The sequence below is a fragment of the Haliaeetus albicilla genome, chromosome Z (assembly GCF_947461875.1).
Source record: "Haliaeetus albicilla chromosome Z, bHalAlb1.1, whole genome shotgun sequence".
Lineage (NCBI taxonomy): Eukaryota > Metazoa > Chordata > Aves > Accipitriformes > Accipitridae > Haliaeetus > Haliaeetus albicilla.
The window spans coordinates 5,565,537-5,583,330 of NC_091516.1; the positions used below are offsets into that span (position 1 = coordinate 5,565,537).

Genomic DNA, 17,794 nt, shown 5'->3' on the forward strand with positions numbered 1-17,794 from the left:
TATGATTTTTTTAGTGTCATACACAGATCAAGATCTTACTGTGCTCAGGACTGCAGAAATTTACCACAAAAAGGTGACATTTGTGTATGCACAATTGCAAGATATATAAAGATGGAATTTGTTTCTAAACTTACTCAAAATCTTCCATTACAAACTTGTCCTTTTGTAATCCTCTGTGAAAGAGCTCTTCCTTTCAATTCCCACAGCCTGAAAGCATCCTGGACATGTGAATTGAGTGAAGAAGTGTTCATGTTAGCATTCTAGACAAGAAGTCTATACACACGTTTTGTATGTAAGTTGAAAGCAATGTGATGTGCATTAGAGTACAAATTCTAATGAAATTGTGAAGTTTAAATCTATTATATCTGGAAAATACCCAGGGTATGTATGAAAGCCCTTTATCCCTATTCATTAATATTACTGCAGTAGTCTGTGGTCTAAAAAGTCCCAGCTGATGGTTCAGACCCTCATTGTGCAAAGCACTGTACATCCAGTACTGTAAAAGCTTCCAGTGGAGACATGTGAGAAGCTACTGGCAATGCTATAGACTACAATAAAAGACAAAATGGGAGAACTGGAATAGGAGCTTTAAAGAAAGAATATTGTGTCATGTGGCCCAACTGTAAAATAGAAAAATTGCATGTAATTATTTCCCAAGCTGAGTGTGATGATGTGAAAGGGAAGAACTAATGATGATGCACTCCGCTTGTTAGAGGTTTTTCCTTCCAGGAGCTCAAGGTTACAAGAAGTGCTCTTCACTTGGATTATTTTTTTTTTTCTTCCTTCCACTAGAAATGTGATGGTTACAAATAAATTCTGTACACAGGAAGTTAATAACACTCTAAAGACATTGTGAAATAATTTTAGTTACTAATGCCAGACATACAGTCTTGGCAATATTTTTTTTCCTGACTTCAAGCATCCTGTATTGATTGATTAATTATTCTACCAATGAACTAACAAATATTGACCTTATAGAGTTGAGCAGCATTTAGCCAAAAGTCAGTAATCTACATCGATCACTTAATGGAACATCAAAGCTCAGCATCTCTGACAGTTTTATGTCATTCAGCAAAAATCTGTCTATGCTTTGATGATACCTTGACCTTTCTTATTGGGCATCCTTGGCAGAAAACTAAAACAATAATAAAATTAAACCTGTGGATAATGCTTTGTTATCTGGAGTGAAACAATCACTGCTACAGGGTGCTCCCTGCAGATTTACCTACCAGCAGGGGTAGCATTTCTTTTTCAAACTAAAAATATCATTTTTCTAGTTATATGATCAGGCAGCATGATAGACAAATGTAATTTTACCACATCAGAGTATTAGGAAAAAGGTAAGGAGAAAACACTGGTATATGTATTAAAAAACAAACAAACAAACAAAAAAAACCCCCACAACTTCAGAATAGGACTGTGAAGCCTGCAGCCCTCTTAACGGCTAGGGATCTGTCTATGCAGCTGTCACAGCAGCAATTCAATTCAGCTTTGTCTGTGCATAAGAGTTATTACTAACATCCCTGATGAGGTACACAGAACACCCTTGCTAAGCTTATTTACCCTGCTTCTGGGGTGTTTTCCACCTCTAAACCTAGCTAATGTGCATTTTCACACACAGTGAACATTGCAATCACTTATGACTGCAACCACAGACATACCCTGAGGGAATTGGTGGGGTGCAATAGCAGCTGAATGAGAAAGGTTTCTCACACAGCTTCCCTCTCCAGAGCAGCAGTGTCCAGAGCCTTCACTCTACATTAGTGCCTAGCACCTCAGGCCAGCTCACCTCACCTTTTCAAGGCAACTCATTGCCAGTCGTTGGGGTTGTGAAATACCAGTAGCTACTCCAACATTATTATAGCCAGGAGTAAACTTCATGCCCACACAAAGTGGGTGACAGGAGGAATAGTACATTGACAAAGAAAGCATCAAAGTTAAACTGGGATAGAAGGAGAAGATGGAGAATTATCACCTTCATTATTTTAACCCCAGCAACTGACGTGAGCTATTTATAGCTCCGTGGGCCCATGATACCTCAGGTCATCAGCGAAGAGATGCAACATATAGATGGGCTTGTGATCGAGGGGTGGACTTCATCATGGACATTGTCATGCAGGTTATCCATGAAAGTGAAACATCTGCTGCAATTAAGCAAGCCAAGTGGCTAAAACCCCTGTGGTATGGAAGGCGATGACTGAAATATAAATATGGGGACGCCTGGCAGATTGACTACATTACACTCCCACAAACCTGCCAAGGCAAGCGCCATGTACTTACAATGGTGGAAACAACCACCAGATGGCTGGAACCATATCCTGTGCCCAATGCCACAGCCCAGAACATATCCTAGGCCTTGAAGAACAAGTTTTACGGCGACGTGGCACCCCAGAAAGAATCAAATCGGACAACAGGACTCACTTGTAAAACAACCTTATAGACACCTGGGCCAAAAAGCATGGCATTGAGTGGGTATATCACATCCCATATCACTCACTGGCCTCCAGAAAAATCGAATGATACAGTGGACTGCTGAAAACAACACTGAGAGCAATGGGGGTGGGACTTTCAAACACTGGGATACACATTTAGCAAAGGCACCTGGCTGGTTAATACTAGAGGATCTGCCAATTGGGCTGGCCCCGCCCAGCCAAGACTTCCACATACTGTAGAAGGAAATAAAGTCCTTGTAGTGCGCATGAGGAGTATGTTAGGAAAGACAGTCTGGGTTAGTCCTGCGTCAGGCAGAGACAAACCCATCCACAGGATTGCTTTTGCTCAAGGACCTGGGTGCACTTGGTGGGTGATGCAGAAGGATGGGGAATTTTGATGCGTGCCTCAAGGAGATTTGGTTTTGGGAGAGAATAGCCAGTGAATTAGGCTGTATGATGTTAACTGCTAAATAACCTGCCAATGCATGTCATTAAATCTACAGTGGCTATGCACCATATCAAGGGTGTTCCAGTAAGAACTACCCAAATGACTGAAGGATGGACTTTGAAACTGAGCCAAGTGCAACAGTGATGGAACTTGAACTGGCACCCAGTGATTTCCTCAAGACCAACCTCTTCAGCCTGCAGACCAAGAGCATGGGTTCTATCAAATATACCAGCCACAAGCTCCAGAGACAGTATGTAACAATCCAACACCACACACCATGTCTCCTATGTTGAAGGACTGTTACAACAGATGGAGCCCCAAAGTCATGGACTAAATAAAATTAATGGACACATTGGAGAGATGGCCCATAGACTAAGGGAATGCTATTTGTATGGGGGTTGTCCATATACACATATATATACATATATATATCTCAAAGACAAGGAAAGTGGTGGTGATTAATTGGAAAATGTAGGATCTGGGCACGATGTAGATGGTATAGAATAAGCGGTGGATAATGTCCTGAGTTCAGCTGGGATAGAGTTAATTCTCACAGGAACCTGGGAGGGAGCACAGACAGGATAGCTGACCTGAACTAGCCAAGGAGCTATTCCATACCACGTGACATCATGCTCCGTACATAAATGGGGAGCAGGTTGGGAGCAGTGCTTGGCTTTCGGCAGGGGAAGTGGCAGAGCATCGTGTTCCGGGTGGTGAGCAGTTGCACTGTGCATCACTCATTTTGTATATTCTTTTATTAGTACCATTGTTGTTGTTGTAACTTCTCTTTTTGTGTTGTCCCAGTAAATTGTCCTTATCTCAACCCACAAGGTTCCGTTTTTTTTCTTTTCTCCTTTCTGATTCTCCTCCCCATCCCATCAGAGCAGGGCGGGAAGGAGTGAGCGAGCGGCTGTGTGTGCTTTGTTACTGGCTGGGCTGAAACCATGACAGTCCTTTTTGGTAGTAGTTCCTCCCCTTGCAAGAAACAGGTCTAGAAAATCCCCTTCTTCTAGTTTTCCCAGAGGATTCACTCTAATCTCCTTGTCTTTATTATTCAAGTACCACTTGCCTAGAGCAAGGTGCTGTAGAAAGCACCTTGGGAACTGGCATTTACTTATCTAAGTAACTCACGAGAGTCAGGTGAGAGGTGCCCTCCATGATCTGAAACCTATTGCTTCACTAGGCTGATTTACAGGCAAAACTAGGCCAGCTATCCCTGCCCCTAACTTTCAAAACTGTTCTTTTGATCCCAATCTAAAAGGGTCAATATACATCATAGTGATGGCTCCTGCTGAATACTGTTGCAGAAACAAATATGTGAGTAGGGTCCATCTGAGTTGTGAGAACTGTTAGAGTTCTACAGAAAGCCAAAAGAGACAAAGCAAAGACTTTTCAGTCCGAAAGCTTGGGAAGGTTCTATGATCACAACAGTCTGGGAGTAGAGAGTCCCAATTCAGCTCCACTAAAGATGGTGCTAGCATAACTCAAGACTGTTACCACAGAGGTGCCTTAATGATAGTTATTTCTTATTCACTAACACAGTAATTCATAGTTCAAATTCTGTTTAATTGTTTCACTGGGATGTCACATGGAAGACCCTGGTTTTGGTGAAATCTTGCCTTTCTACTAACGTTAAGTTGCACCCAGGTTGGTTTTTTTCTTTGAATGGCTGCTTTTCACTGATCAATCTTCTTTTCTCTTTTCTAGATGCATTGGTGATGATTTCAAATATTTTGCCAAGACTACATTTTTAGCTGGTTGCCAACTAAACTACATGCATGAGTTACCATGAGAAAATGGTGCAGTTCTATATGCAAGTAGATTACACTTTTGATTCACAAGAACCCTGAGCGTATAGCTTCTATATCTGCTAATGATGTAGCCCAGGCTTTGTCACCTAAGTAAGAAACCAGATTTTCAAAAGTGCCCAATAACCAGCAAGCTTTTAAAAATTCATCTTAAAGCCAAGCTTTTTTTGAAAATTATGGCATTCAGTGTCTAAATGCAGTCACACGTATACTTAGAAAATCTAACTCAGTATCCTTATTGAAAGTCACTGGACCTAATATTATTTCTATGGAGCCTGTAAGTGTTGCAAGGAAATTAACAGTTAATAAAAATCTGCAGTGCTACCTTCTGCACTAAACAGTCTCACTGTTTCCTACATTCTGGCTTAGGGGATAATTGCCTCTTACAAAACCTTTTCTAAAGGAAGAACATCACAGAGAAATGAGGTGTAAGTTCATCACACCTGTCCATCTCCCAGCCTTAAAGCAGGATCAACTGTAACTTGACTCAGTATCCATAAATACCAAAGGCTAACCACACATTCAAGGATAAAACATATAAAAAAGACTTAACTTCTGTCCAAGCTTTCTAACTGTTAAAGGAAAACCATAATAAAAGAGCAAAAACAACGCTGCTTTTACAAAAATTCAGTTATTCTGTGTTCTAGTTGCTCAAAACCCAAAGTGTATTGCTTTTGATATTAAAATTCATTGTGTATGGAGATACACAACTCCCCATTTGTTTGTTTCTATTATATTTAAGACACCTTATTTAATCATAGAATCATAGAATGGTTTGGGTTGGAAGGGACCTTAAAGATCATCTATTTCCAACCCCCCTGCCATGGGAAAGGACACCTTCCACTAGACCGGGTTGCTCAAAGCCCCATCCAGCCTGGTCTTGAACACTTCCAGGGATGGGGCATCCACAGCTTCTCTGGGCAACCTCTTCCAGTGCCTCACCACCCTCACAGTAAAGAATTTTCTCCTAATATCTAATCTAAATCTACCCTCTTTCAGTTTAAAATCATTACCCCTTGTCCTGTCACTATAGGCCCTTGTAAAAAGTCTTTCTCTATCTTTCTTAACATATTATAGACTACTCTCCTGATAAAAAGTGCTAGTATATTTGAGTTTCATCTGAAAAGATGGCATGGAGCAGAACTCTGGAAAACAGACAACCTGACTTCATAAGTTGTCTATAACCTAGAATAATAACTAAATATTTTACCACACACAGTATAGATGAAATTGTATGCTATTATTAGTATTTGGAATAAAGGACACTATTTGTCTACTGCCCTACAACAGATATTCATGTCTGCATGAGTGCACACATATGCACACACACATTTCCAGCTACAGAAATGAAGAGATACATTATGTAAAATCAATTCCAAATGACAGAGGTATTTTTTTATCACCCTGCCACCTATAAAATATGCTTTGTACAGAGAACTATATTGAGTAGGGAGCTCAGTCTAAAATAAATTGTGGTGTTTTTCTTTTTTTGAGTGTTAATTTACTTTTAAATATTCTCAGTGTACCCTCTTTAAAATGGTACATTCTGTTTCTATTTTACTGTATTCAGCAGTGTGGATTACTCTTGGTAACCATGGCAACAAGGCAGCTAACTGTTCTTAAATCTTCATTTGTCCACTACTTTTACAAAATACTATACGCTTAAGAATGCTTTCTTACTAAAGACATAGGGAAAAGCTGGAAGGGAGGAATGCATAACCTCTTTTAACTAATAATATGATGGGAATATGTTCTGTAAAATAAACATTTTCTTTGGGATTTAAACATTCTTTAGGATCCTACAGCAATAGCAATTTTAGTTTTCAGGATCTTCAAGGCTTCATTATACTCTAGTATTGTTCATTTCTTGTCTGTACTTTAAATCTTCCTAAAGGGCCTCTGGGATCTTTTCTGATATTAGGAGTTTGCTTTCTGTAATAGCCTGCTTCTGGATTACTAGTATTATCATAAGATAATAGCGAGAGAGCCTGGCACAAGCATAGTTCTCTGATTTCTTTTTACAGCCTCAGATGTTAGTAATCTATATGATGGTACAGAATAATTTCAGCTGCTTCTGTGATTCTCATGAGCTCCAGTCCAGACATAAAAAAGACGGTCTTATTTGTGTAAAGAATCAGGGACTTGTGATGGACAGGGTAGATCAACGTGCAGAGAAACTAAAAAATGCCATCCCATGAACAGAGAAGACTGGAAAAAGGGTTTTTCCTGTAATCATGTAAATCTGTTACAAATTATCAATTAACCAACCTTTAGGGAAGGAAAAAAAAAAATTAACAATTTTGTGCATCTATTCTGTTTAGAGACAATAGAAATCCCATTTCTTTTTCAAATAAAAAGCACTGAAAAAGGTTAGGTATCAAAAGGATTCTTTGACCAATTTTGGGGGGTCAACTCCTTAAGAACACATTATTTTTTTATCACTGATGATACAACAAACTAAGCAAGTTTTGTTGTGATGTGGGTGAAATATTTCCTTATCACAACATTTTATAAAAATACATATATGCTCAGGATAGTATGCGTTTACCCACAGCAAAGGGAATGCAGTCCAGTAAGCCATCCATATTTTACCTTCCCCTTCTTCAGATATCTGCTTCCAGAGTCTCGCCTTCTCCTAATCATGCACTTCCTACCACTGTGCATTTATTCTTTTCATATAGTGAGAAATATTTACACACACACAACCCGGCTGCCTCTTCTGGAGCAAAATTGTTACCTTCTGCACATGAACCTACAAAATACCAGCTTGTAAGATAAAGGACTGGCAAAAACTACAGTGAATTGAAATTAGCCTTCAGAACAGAAAAATTTTTTTAACCCTAACCACGCATTGCTATACCCTGTCCCTAATAAATCTCACAGGGTACTTTGGATTTGGTTAGTGGAAAAATCATTTGTAGTTGCAGTGTCTCATGATACTTTTAAGTATGTCTCCACAGGCAGAGCCATAGCTGCCTGGCAGCCCTATGTATAGTCGCATTTTACCCATACAATATAGGCAAATGTGGAACTCTGCACAGAAATGGGGCACACTTTGGGCATAGGCTACTGATAAACTTGAAGATTTGGTCCCAATTACTCTCTCTGCTCTTTTGGATTTGTGTGAATCTTTTGCTGTGATTATTGAAAGTAGCTGTTAAGTCAACCAATAATTGCTTTCTTAGTATAACAAAATCACATCATATATATCTTTAAAATAAATTTGGGCATGAAGTAAGATGTCATAAATCGCACAGCTGCTTTTGGTAAATATTCACTCTAAGTGCAATCCAGCTCTGAATGAGCACCCAATTATGGTGAAAGAAGAGACCACCTTCCTACTGCTCCAGTCTTCTGATTCACGTTACACGAACTCCTTTCGAAATCTAAGCGTAACTGTGTCTCTCAAAATCCTTTGGGTTCATTTACCTTCTCTGAACCTACCATTGTCAGAAATGTTTTCTCTGTGACATAAGGGTTAAAGAAAAACATATTCTGTCAATACATAATTTGTACTTTACTAAGATATTTTTTGTTTGCCCCCTTTCCCCCATCCCCCCCCCCCCCCCCCGCCCCGGGAAGTATCTAATGATGTTGTCAGGCCTGTTACTGAGATTGTTGTCCTACATTTGGTGAACTGAAAGGAGTATCAGTGTTTTCCATCTATCAAGTGCTCCCTTACGTAATGTTTCAGGGAAAATTTTAAAACTCCAGCTGGGCTATAGCTGAACCTTTTTCTATCACTGCAGCTGAGCTGAAGGCATGAAATATAATGGTGAAATGTACATTGGAACCAAGTAAAAGGCCACTATAACTCTACCATTGTCATACCATTACACGGATTTTATAATGTACAGCTACTGCTTTTCTCAATTGACATCATATAGGGCTCAGCTAATGGAAAGAGACATGGAACATAATGCACCAACTAGTTGCTGGACAGGAAACAGTAAATCCGGCCCCCTAGCTAAAGCAGTCAAAACTCTGAATAGCAGAGAGACTAATGTTTTTAGCCATTTTCCCTTCCAGACATAAGCCAAAAAAACCCAGCACTGAAGTGTTTTTGTTATCTGGCTGCCCACCCTATCGTGAAAGCCAGCCAGCCATGCTCAAAAGCATTTGCTTTTAAATGAATCATGGCCATACAATAAAGATGCAACATGCAGATTAAGTTCAAATCAATGACAGAAGCCGAGGCTTACATCAGTATGTTCCAAAGTGCAAAAATTGCTCACAGTCAGAGAAAGTTCATCCAATAATGTGCCACAGGGAGTGAACAGAGAGCAACATGCTGAGTTCAGTGAGATGGCCTTGGTGCTACCACTGCTTTCCTGAGCAAGTTCTGGAATTTAGTAAACCTGTCAGCATTGATAAAATTTTCACCCATTCAGTGCAATGGCTGTTTAAAGCAGTAAATCTTCTGCTACAACTTTTTAGCTCCTTGGCTAGGTTACATACTATAATCGTCAGGCTTCAGTTCTGCAGTACATAAATAAACCATGCTTTACAGCACTGCTGTTTTTAGACAATGTGAAAAAAGTTTTTATTTAGAAAGGGATAGTAATTGCATAGTTCTCCACAGGCTGGAATCTTGTGAAGTTTAAGAGAACTGTGGGTTTTACCAATGGTTTTCCTTGAGAAGCTGCAGGTTTCCTGGAAATACTGGAAATACTTTTTTTTTGTTCTACAAGTACATCTAATTGAGCACATTAAATGTCAATTTGTCTTTAAACCTCTCGCTAATGCAATTGTTGAAGTCTGCAGAAGACAGTGCTGGAAATGAACCAAAGCCAGAGCTCCATAGTCAAAACCAAAGTTCTCAGTTGATTTATTTCTTTTCTTTTTTTTTTTTTTGACTGACATTATCCATATATAAATTCTCTTCCAGGGGCTCAAGAACAGCGTAAATACAATCCCCATTTCTTCAAATTTAAAATTAGGCACTTCAGTGCTAAAGACCTCAGTAAACTTCTTGATTTTTCAAAGGTGGTGAGAATATAAAAGCTCTGAAAATTGACCTGTGTGACACCTGATTCTAACCAGAAAATTTTCAATATCTGGACCATAACTAGAAGGAAGTAATGATCTAAATAGAAATAATAATGGCACCACTGGATCATACTGACTCTTGCATATGCTGCATTTTCCTGGAAGCTATAAACTGAAGCTTTAATTTGTCCCTAGAGCTAATTAGGGAGGAGAAAATGCAATTCTTTTTGTTAATAAATCTCTCTCTGAATAATGTTTTCATAATAAAATAAATCAAAGATAGATAGCACCATCAGACTTCTTTTAAATGCATGCTTTATTTTCCAAAATAAAAGAAAGGAAGAAAGGAAGCCTTTTTCTTTCAGAAAACTACCATGTTTACCTATGTTTCTGAGTAATTTGCTCTAAGTATCTGCACTAACCCTTATTCAGAATCATAGGAACTGCTCCACAGTATGTTATACACAGTTTACTGTATATTTTCCATAGCACATCTGTTTTTTTAATGTTTGTGTTAGTAGTTACCCCTGTAGTTACCCCTGCTGAAAACTAAAATAATTGGCCTTTGCAGTTTGCATTTACCTTTTCCTTAAGTTCTATTTATAGCACATTTTGCAGTCTGTGCCTCACTGCAATCTGAAAAGAAGAAATATTCCCACTGTTTGTAGAGGTTTTACATTTATTTGCATTAAAACAAAATTCCACAATGCACCAGTTTGTGCTGCTTTGGAAAACTCAATGGAGTAGAATTTCCCTAAAAATATATCTTTCCATGTTCTGGCTACTGCTTTATATATTATTACTAAGTTGAAATGTAGTGCCATTTTGTAGTAGTCAATATAAAAAGCAAAGTCAAATTGCATTCAAAGACAGAGTTCTAACCATTCCTTTAAAAATTAAACTGTTACATGTGTACGAATGTTATGTAAAAAACACCGGCTGAACGCTGGCTGTGGTAAGGGAAAAAAAAGCCACCCGAGAATGGTAATTCTCTGTTTCATAGAAAGGCCACTAAGGGGCAGCAGTATCTGATCGCAAATCTACGTATCATTAAAACCTGGTAGAAAATTTCACATTGACTACAGTGTCAATGCCTTTGTGGCTTGTAATTTTATAAACATGAAAGTATAAGTTATACTTGGAATATTTCATTCTTCAGATTTAGATTATAAGTAATACTGGATGGCTTACAGTGTCTGAACTCCTTATGTCATATTTCTTATAGATAAGGCCTGGGAGATTTGGAAGGCTTTAATCCACAAATATATATTTATTTTTTTTTAAATGGGAAGTCTTTTTAAAATGTTTATAAACAGAGGGATGTGATTAAATGGCATAGAAGTATAATTGCCTTTTTTTTCCAAATTATATTTCAGAATATATCAACTCAGATCATATTTTGTTATGCTCATGCATAAAAATAAACTACCAAGATTGGGGAAAGGGATCCTTTTGCAGAGTTCTCTGCTTACAGACTTGTTCTTTTTCTTCTTATATTAACCAGAGTACCTAATATCTTTATCCTAATTAGCTGTTTGTTAGAATACTGTAACTGCTTCATGAAGACCTTCTTTGTTTTCTCAGAATTGAATACATTGTGTACATATCCTCCTGGGATTTAATGATCACTATGAAAAGTCAGGACATATGGCACTTTATTCTTTCTGCAAGTACTGGCCTAATTTCCGCTTAATAGGAATGCCTTATCAGATTGAGATGGAGTCTAACCTCACCACTGAAAAACACCTGTAAGATAATTTGGAGTCATATTACTAATAAAACTGCAGACAAAGATTTCCTCCCTAGAAAATTAGCATTTCCATCCGTCTCTGAATGAAATGACAGGACGTAACTCCTCTGCATATCAGATATGCCAGAAAGAGAAACCCTACTGCAGTAAATCTGAAGAAAACCCAGGAGTCACCACTGAACTAATTGAATCAGGGATGATACGATCATAAGAGATAAAACCACATTAAACAAATGAGGGTATTTTACAATATGCTACATGATTTAAAATTCACCTTTTCCCAACAGAAGGTGAACCATGTAGCCTGAATATGGATGTTCTATTACTACCAAAGTTTTAAATTTCAAAGTAATTAAACTAAGAGGAAACTGCTTTTGAGTAAATGCTGGAAAAAAAAAAATTTTAAAAACTTGTGCACATCTTGCATTCCTTTTCTTCCCTTTTTTTAAAAATTTTATTATTAAATCAACATAAAGGATAAAAAAAATAAAGCTACACTTTTTGATAACATGATTTTTTTGATCTTTGAAGGCTGAACTCCCCACCTCATTTTCCCTTATTCTTGCACTAACCAGTTTCAGTGAATCCCTGTATTTTTTGTTACATTTCTATCAGAATGTACCTATATTTTACTGACTCTATCCCTCTTCTTTTCCTCCCAGTACTGTCATGCTTTATAATGTGATTATGTTTATCTTTTGGTGTTCTGGCCCAGACTGGCCTTTCATAAAACTCATATCATGCAGTTTAAGGTCCCAAGCCATCTGTTACCCTGAGTCTTCAGAGTAAACCCCTGATACATGGACAATACAGACACACAGAGGATGGCTTTTTCCCATGCTAGATAGGGACATCTGCAAAAATTAGACGGACAAAGATACCTTTCTCATCATTCAAGATGCCCAGTGCTCCTTTGGATCGTCATAGTTTTGACTGTTTCATTTCAAAGTGAGAAGAATCACTGGAAGATGGACAATGTGTCAGCAGGGGCATAATTGTAGCCAATTGTAGGAAATATCTTGAAGCATCTACAATACTCACATAGGCTGTACTCAGTTTCATTATCTCAGCAGACTGGTATTTCCTTTTGGTAGCTAACCCTGCACAGATTATAAGAGTGAAGACAAAATAGGAAATTATTTGGCTCATAATTGTGTTTCTCTGAAAGCATCAGCCTAGAGAAATCTAAACCTTAAACCTGCTTCTTTTTTCGGAGGTTAAATTTTAGGTGCTCCTTCTCTTCTGCTTGGGGAGGGTTTGGCTGTGTAGTGTAGGGTGGGGTATTTTTCCTTTTAAACAAGTACATTTCATGTTATAGATACACTAATTTCTGAGGAATTCAGATGTAAGAACTACTGGGAATTAGACTTATTTATAGTTTCAAATAGTCGCTACATCCTGTTTTTATAAGCTTCTGAGTCAAATCCAGAAGGAGGCTACAGTTTCACAAATATCTCATCTTTGCATTGCATTCTCTTCTTAAGAAGCAACAAAGACTGAGGCAGAATTCTGACATCTTTACTTCTTATGTTGCATGTTGTTTACATACATTTGCAGGCCCAGCTAAATACACAACAAATTAACTTATATTCCTAAAAAGCGAATGCAAGGACAAAAAATTATGATGAAATTCAATAAAATGTGCTGTTTCCTGGGCATAAACATAGTATATTATTGTACATTTACAGATATAAGAACCTGGGTTAACAAGGAAATAAAGAAATCCAACCTCAAAATTAAGCCTGTGATTGCCTTCCTTTGCAGTTACTCATATCAGAAATAGCAACTCAGAAATAATAGCTCTATTATCATGAAGCTAAGGTACCACAATATCAGGATATCTGTATGTTAATTGCTAGGTGGATAGAGTAATTACAGTTACAGTTTCTTTTATCCTTATGGTTATGTGAATTACTGCTAATGAAAATATACAAAAATAATAATAGAAACCATTTTGACATAGTGTCATTACATGGTAATGGACATCAGTGGAACATACTTGTCCTTCTGGTACTTATTCCCATGTCCTTTTCTCCTGGTATCACACAGGTCTCCAGTTCTGTGCCTGCCTGTGCAGATTTAGTCTGGCTAATAGAAGAATTTAGTCTCTTCAATAACAGATGGCACAGTTCATATGCATTTTATTTGCTCTGTGCTTGTATAACAATGAAAAGGGGTGGACTGTTGATCCAGGAAAGACAGTGATCAAGAGAAGGCTAACATCACTGTTGTCTGCTGCATGGCCTACAGCAGAGTTCAAAATTTCCCAGGAAACAAATTTTTGGAAGTAGAGGATAGATCACATGAATTCTCCTGGCAAGTTGCCTGAGGAACTCAGCCTGTAAACTGAGAATCCCTACTTCAAAGAGCAGTCCCTTTTCTAAAATAATGTACATTCAGAGTTCCTGAAACTTTCCATCATCTACAAATACAACTACTTTTCTCCTATACTATCTGCAGACCTGCTTACAGCCTTGTCACACACAGGGGAGCTTATCCACACCTACAAATTTTTATCCTAGAGCAGTATAGGTGTTGGGACTGTGTGTCAAACTGCCTAATCGCTCTTTAATTTTGCTCATGTTTGGATAAAGTCCAGAAACAGACTGCCATAGCACATTTGACAGATAGCTATGTATCAGCAGAACAAAAGGAAGATTTTTAGGAACTAATGATGCAGTAGATTAAATCCTACCTCTTTCCTCAGGTTAGTCTGTGTAGTTTCTGTAGTGGTCACCCAAGAAGCAGGAAAATAAATAGAAATAAATTCTATATATACTCCATTTTTCCACTTGCATTTTATTTTGGCATTAGCAACTCAGGTCATGCAGTCAGGATATTTCTGAGATCTCTTTATTTGAGTAGATTGGTCAAAAGATACTTTAATGCAACTATGTACATATTTTGAAGGAAATGGCACACTGTGAATACACTATTACATTTTCTGTACAGCTAAAATAAAAAGCAGTAAGTCCAAATAGAGTAATACATGCATTTCCTTGACACTTCAAACATCTGAACACACACACACATAGAAAATGAGCACTTGAGAAACACGAATGAGACTGACTGTCAAGTGATAGGGAAAATAATCACTGGGGGTTTATATTCCAGCCAAAACAATATATAGAAAAAAATAAATACTAAGATAGATGATGTCATCTATGTAGAGCATTTGACACTGTGCCACATGACATCACTTGTCTCTAAATTGGAGAGACACAGATTTGATGGATGGACCAGTTGGTGGATAAGGAATTGGCTGGATGGTCATACTCAAAGGGTTGCTGTCAACAGCTCGATGTCTGAGTGGACAGTAGTGACGTGGTATTCCTCAGGGGCTGGTGTTGGGACTGGCGCTGTTTACCATCTGTGTCGGAGACATGGACAGTGGGATTGAGTGCACCCTCAGCATGTTTGGTGATGACACCAAGCTGTGTGGTGCAGGTGACACGCTGGAGGGAAGGGATGCCATCCAGAGGGACCTTGACAGGCTTGAGAGCTGGGCCCATGCAAACCTCATGAAGTTCAACAAGGCCAAATGCAAGGTCCTGTACATGGGTTGGGGCAATCCCAAGCACAAATACAGGCTGGGCAAAGAATGGGTTGAGGCAAGCCCTGCAGAGAAGGACTTGAGGGTGTTGGTTGATGAGAAGACCAACAGGACCCAAAATGTGCACTTGCAGCCCAGAAAGCCAACCGTGTCCTAGGCCACGTCTAGTGTGACCAGCAGGTTGAAGGAGGTGATTGTCCCCCTCTACTCCGCTCTCGTGAGATCCTACCTGGAGTACTGTGTTCAGTTCTGGAGCCCTCAACATAAGAAGGACATGGACCTGTTGGAACGGGTCCAGAGGAGGGCCACAAAGATGATCAGAGGGATGGAGGACCTCTCCTGTGAAGACAGGCTGAGAGAGTTGGGGTTGTTCAGCCTGGAGAAGAGAAGGCTCTGGGGAGATCTTACAGCAGCCTTCCAGTGCCTAACAGGGACTTACAAGAAAGCTGGAGAGGGACTTTTTACAAGGGCATGTAGTGATAGGACAAGAGGTAATGGTTTTAAAGTGAAAGAGAGTAGATTTAGATTAGATGTAAGGAAAAAATTCTTTACTGTGATGGTCATGAAGCACTGGAAGAGGTTGCCCAGAGAGGCTGTGGATGCCCCATCCCTGGAAGCGTTCAAGGCCAGGTTGGATGGGGCTTTGAGCAACCTGGTGTAGTAGAAGGTGTCCCTGCCCATGGCAGGGGGGTTGGAACTAGATGATTGTTAAGGTCCCTTCCAACTCAAACCATCCTATGATTCTGTGACAAGAAAAACAGATTATTCCCGCCCCCCCCCCCCCCCAGGTCTTTCTAAAGACTCTGAGTACAAAAATAGAGACAGATGTGATTATGTGCAAAGTTGCTGAGTATTGCTGGTCTGATCCACCTTAAATTGGCAATCTGGTCTTTTTACACCTTATTCATATTTTACCATTCCAATGAAGACTAAACTGCAGTATAACTAAAGATTGGACTGACATAGGTTTATAAGCATAGTCACCAAAAGCAAACAATTTTAGAGTACATTGCCTCCTCCATCACCATACTGAATAGATTTTTTTTTTTTCAGTTTGGTGCTATTGGTCTAGCTAACAATACTGCACCATACAGCTATTGTCTAAACTAACCAGTATACGCAAAATATTTTTTGCATGAATTTTGGAAACCAAGCTTTTAGAGTTCATTGTTAAAAATGAAAGAATACACTTTTCCTTGGTAATTTACTTTGTTTATATAATATGTTATTTTAAAGTAGCAGGTTAGACCTTCAATTAGTATACAAATATGGGTATTATCACAAACAGCCTGTTATTTGATATGTAATGCTGGGAACACCTGCCAGTATTTTCATATAAGCCATGGGATTCAGGTCATAAATAATTTAGAAAAAAATCAAGAAAGCTTAAACACTACTGAAGTAAGTAATCAACCTTCCCCTTACATAATGGTTTTCTAATACTGCTTTTGATGCATTCAGTGAATTTAAGATCCAGATCACACTTTCCTTGATTCAATTTGCAGATCCATCTATGGACTGAAGTATATACTACTTCTTCCTCACAAGTTTCTGTCAGAATCACACCAGCTGATTCTGCCCAGTACAGACTCCTACAAAAATATACAATCCAATTTCCTTTTGCCAGAATAGTCTTCCATGTGTTCAGTCTTGACACCTTCTAAAAAGATGTAAAAGCAAAATAGCATATTGAACATACTTGATAATGCCTTTGAGGAACTTATCTCTACTGAAGGGAAGATATGAGTGTGATATAAGCACAGAAAGTAAAAGACAAGGAATACAAACACCACTTACTCTGAAACTGTCTAAATTATGTTTCCCATTGCTCAGGCTGTCCCAGGAATAGCTAAGACACATGTATCTACCACTCACCAGCAAAAAAGTACTAGAGTATAAAGCTTTGTCTGCCTGCATTGCAAGACTGTATTGCACGTCTTCTCTTCCCCCATCTCCCTGACCCAAAATAAAGAAGAAAGAACTGAGAAGATGAAAACAGAGGGAAAACACAGGAAAAACCCACCTGTATGAAACTTTGGGCTCAGCTGCATGAACATGAGTCAGTTAACTGAGCTGAGAAATGAGTGACAGAAATCAAGACAAAAGAGAACTTCTTGCTCAGGAGGAGTAACATTACCCTGCAGATAAGCTGAAGCAGCTCTCAGTGTTACAGGCTGATAACACTGTGTGCATTAAAGACCTCCTCTGGCAGAGAAAAACAATGTCAAAATAGAAGTACATGCTAAGAGCAGAAGCAGCATACTAACAGTAAATCAGGTGTGATCTAAATGTCCCCATGGTGCTAAAAGTGCTACAGAAATAAAATTCAGAAATGCTAATGAACCATTTACAGTTACCCTAAGCTATAATATTCTATAATGCTCTTCACCAATTTAAAATAAACTGCAATGTTTAAACTTGGCATATACCTTCTATATTATTCACCTTTCAGGATATTAATATGGGCCTGTGCTCTGAAATCCTTTACTGACTGTCATTTATTATGTACTCAGGTGAAGCTATCATTGATTTCAGTGGGACAGAGAAAGGACTGAGATATTCTTCCCTCTTACTGACTTCCGTGTTCTGTTCTGTGCCAAAGTAAGACTTCAGGATTCAGTTTATTAAAACTGTTCTACTAATGCACAGGAATGTGTTAGAAGCTCAGTGCAAGAGTTACTGTGTGAAATTATAAGGCTTATGTTATACAGGAGGTCAGACTAAATTATCATAATGGTCCCTTCTGGGTCTTAAAATCTATGAATAATCCGTGTTTCCATCCTAGTGTAGACTGCTACTTCATCTAGTCATCAT

The 17,794-nt window shown here is 38.6% G+C and overlaps 1 long non-coding RNA gene across 3 annotated transcripts in view; it reads right to left on the minus strand.

The window, feature by feature from the left end:
- LOC138683762 (uncharacterized) overlaps positions 1-17,794 on the minus strand; it is a 95,936-nt gene that overhangs the window by 9,531 nt on the left and 68,611 nt on the right. For 2 of the 3 annotated variants that reach the window (XR_011323198.1, XR_011323196.1), the window contains exons 3-4: positions 12,309-12,527; positions 10,260-10,313 (exon numbers count right to left, since the gene is read on the minus strand). This is a non-coding gene — a long non-coding RNA (uncharacterized lncRNA). The remainder of the gene's footprint in view (positions 1-10,259; positions 10,314-12,308; positions 12,528-17,794) is intronic. The other variant, XR_011323197.1, reaches the window with a different exon arrangement.